The 13196-nt window shown below is 42.2% G+C and overlaps 1 protein-coding gene across 7 annotated transcripts in view; it reads left to right on the forward strand.

Annotated features, from left to right (window-relative positions):
* LOC123961955 (inositol hexakisphosphate and diphosphoinositol-pentakisphosphate kinase 2-like) overlaps positions 1 to 13196 on the forward strand; it is a 318451-nt gene that overhangs the window by 263441 nt on the left and 41814 nt on the right. The gene's annotated exons all lie outside the window — the stretch shown is intronic.

The raw sequence follows: 13196 nt of genomic DNA on the forward strand, positions 1-13196 counted from the left end.
TTTTGGGGGGGGGGGGGGGGGGGGCAATCTGCCTTCAACAGCACCACCACCTCCTTCTCATCCTTAAAACACACTACTTTCACCACCAACAACTAAATTCTGGAACTGATCGTCGCTGCAAAGATTATCGACAATATTTGATGTCTTGTCGCCCTCTTCAGAAGATTCTCGTCCCAGTGTCACTTCAGCTGCTGAAACTCATGAACGCAAAATAGATCCAAATACTGATGAACGCGGATTACCCGACGCTCCCTGCGGGATTTTCTTTTTTCTTTTAGTCGACGGAGCACAGTAAAATTGAGTAATTGAGCTTTGCTGACGAGAAGAAGAAAAATAATAAATAAAAAGCCATTTTTTGTTGAAGGGCTGCGTCAGTTACTAGGCATTGACGTCACGTTTAGATTCTCTCACTTTACAGCCCGTAGAGCCTGATTAAAGACTCTGTGATCAGCTCTTCGCAAATGTGCCATGGAAAAAAATGAGTAACAAAATAGGAAAATATTACTGGTGGATAATGTGGTTTGGACTGGAGCTTTAGAAGGTTATCTCCTGGTAAAAAAAAAACACAAAAAAACCCTCCTCTAATACTGGAGCATCTGGGTTTCCATCCAACCTCCCTCTCCCTCCGCCTCTCTCCCTCCTTCCTTCCCCTGTCTCTATATATCCCCCTACCAAGCGTTGGTGCTGTTTTGGTCTTGGAGAATTTTTATTCCAGCATACAGGCATTTTGCATTTGGCGGGCAAAACACTAAGCCGTAGGAGAGGAAAAAACAATGTGTTGAGCTGCTGCCTCCCTCATCTCCTATATTCACTGACCGTGCCCACGCACCAGACCTCGCTTACCCATGGAATAGACCAAAGGGGAGCGTACACTTAACCATGCAAAGGTGCACAAACAAACCCCCTCCACAGTATGCTCTGTATCTCACCCCACCTTCCCTTTAATATCTGTAACACCTTTACTGCGAGACGCTCTCCATGCGCCCTACTCTGTCCATCTGCACTCATGCCGCGTGGAGATTCACGAGACTTTACGGGATGGGGTGGGGTGGGCTGTTGGGAGAGTATCCACTGAGTGGCAGCTACCTAGAAAAGTCGGCTCTGAGATGGGAAAAGGGCTGCGCCCGTTGCATCGGTTTGTGCTATTTTTATCCCTGCCTGTAGGCCAACTGTATGTCCGTGACTGCTGGCGAATGTGTGGATAGATACAAAGCTTATTTAGCATATCCTCTACACTAACACAACCAACGTAAGGAATCACAGAATAAGAAAATAATTCCGTTTTTTATGCTCTGCTGTGATTGTCTGGTTCTCTTTTGTTCCCAAAATCAAGCCAAAGTACGAAAAGATGAGACAATTCAAGTATCCTATCTACCTAACACATACACCATCACCACAAGTCACCCTACACACACAGAGGCACATGTATACACACATAGTTCCCTGTAGTCCACAATCATTCCAAGAGGGAGCTGCAGACGAGGTTCTTCGGTGCAGTGCGTAAAGATCAACGCGTGGTGTCGACAAACTCTTCTATAGATCCTCTGTGTCCTACCCCCCACCCCACCCTAAAAAGTATGCACTCCTAACTCCTGCAAGTTGCAAACCGCAGCAGACTTCTTTTTTTTTTTTCTTCTTTGGTGAAGCCTTTGTCCGACGGAACATGACGCGGCTCTCATTGGCACAACGAATTAATCACAGCACACCATCTCTAGAGGTTAGCCTAAAGACAGAAATGTAGCCTACATCTGTAACAACCTACACTCAAACTAACCATTTAGAAATGACGTTTGAGGCTGATATACATCTTAAAAATTCATTTTCAGGATATGTCATGGTTTCAAATGAGTTCAATGACCTACCTACTGCCACACAATGTAGCCACTGCAATTTACACAACACATTTCACAGTCACTTGAAATTGGTGCTACCTTATGTTGCTTCGGCGAATGCAAGTTAGAGAACACGCGGATTTGCAAATGCAGATTTATCGCTGCCATGTAAAAGAACACGATAACATGTACGTCCGATGTGGCTGGCAACACGTGTGGGCTGACGCAAGTCCGCCGCGGAGAGCTGTTTACAAATGGAGAAGTAAAGGCGCCTTACATCTAAGCTGAGCTTTGTCTATAACAAATAGGCTATACAAGAATGAGAGGCTGTCAGCTTACTCTCTGTCACGCTCACATTTGCTTTGGCACGACAGTGAAGACACCAGTGCAAAATATATCACATATATTAGAAACAGAAACAGGGTCAGAAAAGTACATTTCCCCAAAGTTTCCCTCTCTCTGTATCTCTCAGTTGTTACTAGGCATCTCAGCGGAGCAGGCGGCCTAAAGCACAGGATCCCCAACACGTGAATACTCCTACGCAATACCGCAGCCCGCTCTCTTTGAGTGTCTGCAAAATCCCCTCCGTTGTCAATATGCATACACTCAAAAAACAAAAAACCCTGACTGAATACAGTTCCACTGCGGTGTTGATAGTGTAGTCTGGTCGTCCCCAGAGACAGCAACGCTTGCAAATACCGGCGTGCCCTGCGATGAACCTAAATAAACTCGCCATGGATACCTCATGTGCAGCAAAGATGTTAATTATGAGATTCAGTTAGATTTCTCTATAAGGCAAGAAACCACGATTACAAGTAAAATGTTCTTACAACGCACATATGTAGCTACAGGATGCTTTCTCCTTGAAATACCGACAACCCCCACATAATTTAGATAATTGTGTAAATTGACTTTGGATGGCGTTCCCCGCCACTACACTCCTGCTCGTGAGAGTGCTACCCCAGTCCTTAGATCAACCGGTAATATACCCAAAATATCTACGCATGGTCTAACTGCAGACTTCCTTGACTAGTAGGCTACAGCACATTCTGGGTCAGGATTCGCGCCATCTACAAATTAAATCACTTACCTTTTAGATTGAGATTTTTTCTCTTTTTAAACTCTTTTTTTAAAAGAAGGGTTGTGTGCAGGCTCAGACAGAAGAGGAAACAGAGAGAGTAAGCAGCAGGGCAGCACACAATCTCTGCTTCTGCGTCAGGGTGGCGAAAACAGGTCAGTCCGATGTGCGTCGTCTCCCTGTTCTGTCGTGGATTAAAACGTTTGGTGTTGCCATTCAGGATTCAAGGAGCTCAAAAGAAAGGTGGGTTGGTTGAGTGGTGGTGTCGGGAGGGGTAAAGGGTTTGGGAGTGGAAAGGTGGTGGTTGGAGAGAAGGGGGTGAGTACATGGAGTTTTGTGAGCCAGCTGATAGAAAGAGCCCGCCAAATCAGGGGGACTATATCCAATTGGAGAGGCGCGCACACGATTCACCTCACTGCATAGACTCTCTCTCCTTCTCTCTCACTGGTTATGCGCGTGTGTAGGCCTATACATGTCTCTCCCTGTGTGTGAATGACTTCCAGGCAGAGATGGAAAGCATGAATGGGGCAGGTGACGCGCGACTGAGAGTCCACGCTGTTATCGGCGCAAACCCGCGGGGAAACGAATTAATCCAGCGCAATTAAAAAGGCACGAAGACCAAGGCGAAGCAAAAGCAGCTCGCGGGAAGGAATTGGGGATTCATAAAAACCAGGAGGAGAGAACCATTAATGTCACAACACAGGGAAGGGATTTGGAAAAGTGTCTCGACAACGAGACCCGAAACAACTTCTCTTTCTCCCTTTTCTCTGGCTCTCTCCATCTCTGTGTATTTCTCTCTCTCTCTCTCTCTCTCTCTCTCTCTCTCTCTCTTTCTCTCTTTCTCTCTGTGGTCCTCTTCTCCAGCAGTGTGCTATTGACCTGCATTGACGTCATTGCGTCATTAGGTTTCCCTTAGAAACACTGACTTTCAAAAATAGTATCAAATTAATTCAGCTGGCAAGGGGAGAGGGGTGGGGCTTATGACTGTTTGGGGTTGGGGTGAAGGGGATGTATGGGTAGATATTGGTGAGTAGTGGGGGGATAGCTAGGTTTTATTCTGAGATTTTTAGCCCCCAAAAACCCTTCACGTCTCCCCAGCACCACCAATTCCCAGCCGACTGGGATGCAAAGACCCAGTGCTCAATGAGGAGTCCAACTGGAGAGGGAACAATGCAAAAATAACTCAAATTCAAATTGAATTTCACATATGCATATTAGTCATTGTTGCCAAAGCAAACACACATTCAAGGAAAAAAGAGAGCATAAATAAACCAAACATTGACTGATGATAATGATACAAAATAAGAAGTCATAGCTTTAGTAATCAGGTCAAAATAGGTTTGTTGCTTTCTGTTTCAGTCTCTCTCTGGCTCTTCTGGTCTAAAAATATCCTCCAGCCTCCAGCTGACTGTGCTGAAAACCTTTTCCCCCATTGAACCCACAGACAGAAAAAGTAGCCTAACTCTACAGGCTGGTGGGATGCTGGGTTTTTCAGAGATTATAAATTAGGAAATCAGATCTGTAATGATCCCAAAAAAACCTTAGATTCATAACAGCCAAATCAATGTACAGAGCCCATTGTTCTTAATTATATTATGCTGCTTTGGAACATGTTTCACATTTTAAATAGTTAAATTATCTAAATGGTAAATCTCAGATAACTGGACTATGCCACCAGCATTGGAATTAATGGTGAAACAAAAGTTGAGAATTTTCAGTTGTCATTCTTTCGAGGTTGAATACACAGAAATGGTTTTAGTTTCAGGTAATAGCGTCTGCATAGTTGGTTTGGAGGAAATATATTTGGATTTAGAAGAAGTGTTCACAGTTGTGTGTAAGAGGTTACCTCCAGGAGCTGTCCTTGGTGCTGAAATGTCATTACAAGCTGAAAACCCTCAAGACTTTACCGTTTTTCCTCTAATTTTATTGTCTACATTTACTAATACTATACTAATTTATCTAGTGTGTCAGGACACCTGTTTCTCTGCTGAGCCATTTCACAGTGTTGTTGTAAAGCACTTTTTTTGAAAACTATTCTGAAGAGTGGCCTCTACGTAAAACTTTATTACTGCTATTATTTTCACAGGGCTCTGACTCATCTGCAGCCCAGGAAAATATCGTCACTGATAATTGATTATGGGCTGATGAAGCAGTAGAAATACACTCACTAGAATCAATACAGAACTTCAGTTTACATGTCGTATTCACAAGCTATGGGAGATCATGTAGAAATTATATACATTGTAAACCATGCATCTCCAAATCTGGTGATTTTGAATTTTTGGAACCCCATGAAGGATTTATTTTATTTATTTATTTATTTATTTATTTTAAGGACTTTGTTTTGTCAATGTGTTTTCTCTAAAGAATCTAGAACTCTAGGGAATGCTGTCCTGTTCTACTTAGAGTTAAGAAAGTAAAAAACTGAATTTCCCAGTGAGCATCAGCAGAACATTTAATAAACATTTCACACTCCAAGTATCAAGTGTAGCCAGTTCTTTCAGTTATGGCAGAGAAACAACATTGTGCAGAATTATAGACTTTTATCTTTACATGTATCCACATTGTATGAGCAATATTAGCAATTTCCACTTTCAATATGACTAAAACACATGGGAAATAGCTGCCTGCACCTTTCTCCAAGACACACATTTTCATTGATGCATGCCTGGCTATGAAACACACACACACACACTGTACATGCAGATGTTGGCTACTGATTTGGAACTTTTCCACCTGTTTATGAATTCGGACTGGCTCCTTTGAAAATTTGCCCAACCTACTTTAGTCACTGGGTTGGCATTTGTTTTTTCCAAGTGTGCAGAAAGAAAGAGACAGTGTTTATATGTGTGATGTGGAGAAAAGGAGAAGAAACAACTGAAGTAGTGAGAAGAAAATGTGAAAGAGAGGGAGGGAGAGACTGTGGCAAAAATAATTCACCATTAGTACTGAATTAGGCTTTATGATTCATCCTCTTGAATTAAGAGACACACATTTCAAATGTCGTAGGATGTTACATCTCAAGTCTGGTAGCCATTTAGCACTACACCTTTCAGGTTTTTGCTGTGAGAATTGTGCGCCAAACATACAAAAAAAAAGGTGCGAGTGCTGTTTGGGAGGAGGAAGTGTGTGATCAAAAACAGAGAGGAAAGATACTCCGTCTACGCCTAAATATATGAGTGTACCACTAACCTGCTCCGGTTACCACAAATAAAAGGTGGCAGGATGAACAAGTAGGTGTCTTCAGGGTTCAAGCAAATGACTGGCCTGCTGAAGCGCCCTTGAGGAACTTCTGCTACTTCAAGGAGGCTCAGTAGCTGCTGCTGACCTTTGACCTCTGACTTCTCTGTGAATGAAAGGAAAAGTGTTTTGTCACAATAATCAACAAGGGCATCACAATAAATGAGAATAAATGAGAAAAACGAAACAACCGCAAGTATGTGTTGTTGCAGGTACAAGCTGGGTCTCAGAGATGTGTGATACCAGGATTAGGCGGGGGACCCACATGGGGAGATATGTATCATAGAAGACGTCATCAGCACCAATGGAAGTCACGCAGCATTCAGGGGTCAGTGCCAAGTGCTGACGACAGAGTTAGAGAGACAGAGAGAGATCATGGGTGTGACTAAGACACTCCAACCATGGAAAAACAGTGTGCTGTCCTTCTTTCCTCCTCCATAATAACATAAACACACGAGTCAGTCAGTCTGTTTGAGCGGAAATGTTAGTCTTGATAATGAAATGAAAATGTCGCTCCGTTTGTACAGCCTACTGAGCTTCAACCCTCTGCCTTGTCCTTTTTTAAACATGTCAATACAATAACAATACCTTCCAAAACATTTGCCTTGGGTGTATGATGGACCCCATCTTTTCCACTGGGATCTCTGCTTGTGTGCATGTGTCTGTTGTATACACACCTTTTAATTTGTTTGATGTCCCCTCCCATCTGCCTTGTGGCTTTCCATTGCAACTCGTAGGCTGCGTCTTTCTAGGAAACAGTGGGTGTTTTGGTCTGATGTTTACTATTGGGCCCCGTTGGATGGGGGCAAGCATACACACCAAAAAGAGAGGGATTCAATGGATCCATTGCCAGGGTAATACATTAGGTTTTTAACCATTAAGACTAAAAAACAAGAAACCCCAGAGAAGGGTACAGTATGTCTTGTCCTTGTGGATTTTACTTGGTTTAATGTTGATCTACTGAGGCATTGCTAATTTGTTTCCTCATTCACTGGCTTAATACACTGATAACCCCCATTCCTGAAGTATAATATCCATTTAAATCCAAATACACATTTTTAAAGAAATCTAAAAATAGGAATTTAAATCAGAAAAGAGAAGGATCTTAAATCTTGTTTTCTGGTTTAGCTTTATTGTAAATCATGATTCACAACATAACTCAAACTAAAGCAAAATCAAAGAGGAAAAAGATTTCAAGGTTTCTAGTCTAGGAGAGCCATCTCTAGGTTTAGTATGTAGAACCGTTTTGGTTGAGAGTGTGTACAGAGGGATGGCTGGCCAGGTTTTGTTTGAATTTCAAGCCCAGATTAAGGAACCATGCTCCCTCCCCTCCCCCTATTTATTTTTCCATCTCTCCTGCCTAAATGATGTCAATGGAAGCAGAGCTATAGTGCTATTTATAGAACACACACACACACACACACACACACACACATAATAAACCTCTTCAAGAGAGGAATCCGCATGAATTGAGCTGCTGAATATGTATGAACGGCTTTGTCACATGTGAGGCGCGCGCACGCGCCGGCGCGCAGGACCCTCTGCCCTGTAACCCCTTCTTAGCCCCCCTTTAATGTGCGTGTGCACTGTATGTGTTTGCTCTCCATGCTTGGTTATTGCCCGTGCAGCCGTATTTCCCTCTGCTGGAGGAAAAAAAGACAAAGAAAACCCATTGAGATGGACAGGAGCGATGCCCGCCCCCTGCGATTCTTCTTCTGCTGCTCTTCATTCACTCATTTCGTGCAGTCATTCATTCATCACTTTCCCACTCACTCATTCACACAATATCTCCTGCAAAGTCTGTGAATGGACGGACAAATGGGATTAATGCGGGAAGCCACCTGTTCTGTTGGCGCACTATTTCCTGGCGTTATTCTATTTATTATATATATATTTTTTTTTTATATACAGTTGGAATCACCAACTTGTGTGCGCATATGTGAAGGGAGGGGGTGAAAGCTAACTACCACGTCTCAGGGGACACCAGAGCACACTGTGTTCCCTGGGTATGAGTTTTGGGAGATCTATGCATAACCCCCCCCCCCCCCCCACACACACACACACACACACACTCCCCTCCCTCGCTCTCTACGACTCGTTCTGTCTCTTGACATTCACATGTTAGATTACGTAACATAGTTGTTGGGGGGGAGGGGGGGGGTTAAGTCTCCTTCCATCAAAAATAAATGCACGGTTTGCTGCACAAGCTTTTCGATTGAGAAGAAATCATGAGGTCTGTTTTTTTTAGACTGCATTCTATTTCTGAAAGGCGTCCGAGATAAAAATAAACTACTCCCCTCCCTCCCAAAACCCAACCATCCCCATCTACTTTTAGATTTAGAAAAGCTGAATTTTAAACAAGTCCCTCATCGGTGGAATCGTGTAAATATCTGGAGAGCAGCGCGTTATCGGCAGCAGTGTTAATGATGATATCAGGTGTCTAACGAGGTAAAAACATGTCTAGGAATCAGTTTTGTAGATGTTTTTGATTTCCAAAAGAGCTTGCTTTAAAGCGGATATAAATAGATTAGGTAAGTGTGCTGTAATTTCTGTCTTTTGAGAGGCGACGAAAGCGAAAAGATTTTTTTTATTTTTTTAGAACCCAACCTCGGCTTGGTATGCACATAATATACATCCAGCAGAGAGAAGGGCTGGTTGGTATTTATAGCGATGCTGTGTACATCCACCGCGATCACACGTGCACCAGCCGCTTCCCTGCACTCCTGCTGAAGTTGACATGTTAACACTCACTGGCTGCTATATTTAGCCCAGCCTCACAGTGCTGTTACTATTCCCAGCATTGTACATGAGGGGGCGGACGTTGCGGGCGGGGGGGGGGGGGTGTTTTTTTAGTGAAAAGGGTAGAAAAAGTTTCCTTTTCACAACTGATTTATTTTTCCCGCGTACATCTTGGCCTGTTATCTGCAACTGATAGCCTGCTATCTGCAACTGATAGCCTGCTAGTTCAGGGACACTTGAGTTAAAGGCAATCACGATTCCAAGAATGAAGGGCGGTGGGAAGAGTTGTGTGGCCTATTGGTGATCAATTAATGCCTGAACAGACATAGCTGATAACAGTGGGTGCACAAGTCCGACCACCGTCCCTCATGGCTGACTATGACCTCTGTATGGAGTTTGGTGAAAGACATATGACAATCCTTTGTTTCCCAAAAGCAAGTAGTCCCTTCAATAAAATGCTGTTGTTGCCCTTATGAAATACATTTCTCAAAATGTTTATGTTAGTGAAGTAAAACTTGCCTTATCCCTCTGTTTAGTTAAACTGCCTGACTCAATTCTAGTGTGTTTTCAGCACCAGGGACAGTTCCCATTAAAACTCAGCCACACAGGTTCAGCGCGGTTCAGAGTCATAGACAGCTCCAAAGCAAAGTGCACTTTCTGCCCACATTTCTAAGGGCCAGACAAAAGACAACTGTGGTGATGGGACAGTGGATAAGACACACGTCTATGGTGTGACAGCCCTGGGTTCAATCCCCCACTGTGACACGTCCACCAATGTGTCCCTGAGCAAGACACTTTAACCCTTGTTGCTCTAGAGGCGTGTTACCTCTGATCTATATAGCAATTGTAAGTCGCTTTGGATAAAAGCATCAGCTAAATGAATAAATGTGGTGGTAAGAACAAATGCAGCAGTACTCAAAAAAGTTCACAATCAAGTGATCAATGCATCTTTTTGTAGCATATAGTGAATTGTTTCTTATCCTATCTGCTTTAGTACATTCTTCTCTTTTGATCAGCAGTAGAGGTCATATGGAGACTTTATTGGTGGTGGTTAGTAATGAGAGCTCAGTTTGATATCTGACATATACTCCGGTTAGAGGCCTTCTTGAGGTAAATACTTCCTCTCTGTCTATACATAAGAGTCTTGGATCATTTATGATGTGAGTTGTTATGTGGAGAATTCTCCCTGTTATACTGATTAAACGCAGCTTAGGACAATCTCCTGTGCAACCAGCACAACTCCAGGCATTCTTCATTTGGGCCTGTGGCTGTAAAGACTCAAACTGCATTCAGGTGCTGTCTGATTAATCAGAAAACTAAATTGTGAACACCATTAAAAGTTGGAGAAAATTTTGCAATGTGCTCTAGGAGTTGTGGTGTAAAATCAAATAGGCCAATTGTATCAGACAAACGGGAACTCAAGGTTAAATGTGTAATTACAGCAATGAATGCTCTGTATTCGATTGCAGGCTACAGTTCAAACAAGGACGACCATACGGAGACAGGACAGAACAGTCAATTGCCATAAAACCCCAATACATGTTTGTCTGAAAAGCAACTTATTAAATGTGCATGTTAGCTAAAGTCACAGCATCCTTATCAAGACATCAATCTTGGATTAATGTTGTTGGGACAGTTTTCTTTCCAACAAAATGGCAGCAGTGAAAGCAACACACAATAACAACTCGAGTAGGTTAACAATTGAACGCACGTCCACAAATACAGCAGTGTGGCCCTTTTACAATCACTACAACACTGGCAACGAAATTACGAAATGTAGGACCTTTATCTATGGTAATTGTGCAGGGAACAGGTACCCATTCATGCTAAGTGTGGAAATTGCCTCATATCTGTTGGGGTACAGTATGAAGGCCTTGTTTTATCATCACCAACACCCTCTCCCAAAGGTTGGTAATAAAGTGAGGAAACCCATAGTGTTCCACCAAGTGCTTCAGGACTATTGATTTACCTTCACTTCTACTCTCACATGGACTCGTACAGTCGCTCCTTCAGTCTCTCTTTCTCTCTCTGAGGGTCGTCTTCGCTTCCTCACCCGTTGCTACCGCCCACTCCTCCTCCACCACTTGATTATTTTCAGCTCCGCCGTGTGCGTGTGCGCGCGCAAACGCGTGAACCAGGCACTGGCTGGCTGGCTGGCTGGTTTGGGAAATACCTGGTCACGATCGATGAGGAGAGGATTCATCTTGGTTGCATACCGCCCCCTACTGTCCTGAAATGAGAACTTAAAAGTAGACCTTAAACGCACCATGATGCGTGTGCCAAAAGATGTATAGTCTATCTGCATTAACACACTATCAGCCTGCAACTCAGTGAGGATGAAAGACCAAATTAGTAAACAATCAAAAGAAACTAAATGATGCATTATAAATAAATCCCAGCCCATATAACAAAATATATTATAACTGTTTACACACAAATAGGCACGTAAACATGCAAATATTGCAATCCGATTAATGGTATAAAGGCTATGTGATGCCTTCTCGTCGGTGCAGCATTTAGCACAGCATTTGACCAGTTACACCAGACTCTTGATCACTAAATATGTATCGACTTGGGTCATGAACAGGAGGGGATTTAATGGTTTTCACTGTTCTCTGCACTGCTCGCTCGGATCGCAGTGTTCTTCCATGCGCCTTAACCCGAGCAGAAATACAAAGAGAGACAAAAAGACATCATGAAAGGTTTAAGTGACTCGTTCGGTGGGGATAAAAATAGATTTGGTTGCTTTGCGAGGGAAACCCTGGTCTGGATTGCCCTCTAGAGGGGAGACTTTGCAAAGACAACAGAGACGCTGGTTTGATCGTTTATTTTCTGCAATAAAATGTGCTGAAATGTTCAACAGCGTTGTTAAACACACGTCATCTATATTTCTAATCAATTTATAAGAGTCAGTTTTATTTTTTGCAAATACCAATTTGTGCATAAAGAAAGACAGGTCCGATTTAAATTGTAGAGGTCTTCCCTTTTTATGTATTTACTTCATTAAGAACAATGTCCCCGGAAACACTGCAAGCATTCTGGAGAACGACAAAACTTGAGATATAAAGTCTACCTTCATACATCCCTAATTACAAATTTGGAGCTTATTCATGATTTGATTTGATTTTTTTCAATCATATTGAAGCTCATGTATCTAAATGCAACGATTTTTGCACGATGGTAGGTCTTTCATTTAGCGTGCTGGAAGCATTATTAAAACCACCAACCCAATGAAGAAAAAGCTGCATCTCTGCCTTTTCATTAATATGTAACTTTCACATTAATGGTTTGTAGGTTTAGTTAAATACTTAAAACCATTCAGAGTTGCCTCTCTGTAAAACGCTGCCACAGTCGATTCAGAAAATTGCGAGTTTGAGCGCCCCTCCAAAGCATCCACCTACACACACACAACAGCACACGTGTCTTCACGTGCAGACCTGTAGCACCCACACAGAGGTGTCTCTTCTATACTTTTGAGAACCAGTTTGGTATGTATGCTGACATGTTCCTTGATATCCTTTTAGGAATAAGATTTGGCTTTAGAGTATTAGAATTAGACTAGGTTTAGGTGAGGCCCATAAACTCCTGTTCCTTTAGCATTACAACCAAGTATGGACTAAAATATGAATTAAATTAGGATTTAGGCAGGTAGAGGTTCACTTTAGTTCAAACTTGGATTCAGTGCTAAGACTAAATTAAGTAAGTAAGCAATACAACATGTTTGACATCTTTCATATCCAATTACCACAGAATTTTACTTTGCAGATTTACACCTAGAATAGTACTTAAAACTAAACTACTGAGGAAAAAAAAAAGACAAAAATCAATGTAACCCCCCCCAACATTTACCTATTAAAACATGAAATGAGGAAACTTTAATCAAGGACCAGGCTCCAGGTTAAGTATAGATCTATTGAAAATGACTGTTGGAAAACAGAAGATATTAGAATTAATATAAACCCTAAAAAAGTTTATGGCTAAATGGTGCGTTTTAACCTAGTTTTTCATAAACCCCATCTGTTACATTAGGTTGTTTAGGAACAGTCAAGATTAGGTCTTTAGTATAAGGTTTAACATACAAGTTCACTTTTACATTAAGTGGAATAATTAATATAGTTAGAAGTATTATAGCATATGAAACGTGTAAGAAAATGTGCCATGACTGAACATGCACAAAGCAAGCAGAGCATTCCCACCAGGGTGAGTAAAATAAAGTGTGTTCTAAACATGGCAGCGACTATTTATAGCCCCTTCAATTACTGAGAGCTGGATTCTACTGTTTTCTACTTCAAAGCAAACACACACAC

This window comes from Micropterus dolomieu, linkage group LG22 (genome assembly GCF_021292245.1).
Source record: "Micropterus dolomieu isolate WLL.071019.BEF.003 ecotype Adirondacks linkage group LG22, ASM2129224v1, whole genome shotgun sequence".
Classification (NCBI taxonomy): Eukaryota; Metazoa; Chordata; class Actinopteri; order Centrarchiformes; family Centrarchidae; genus Micropterus; species Micropterus dolomieu.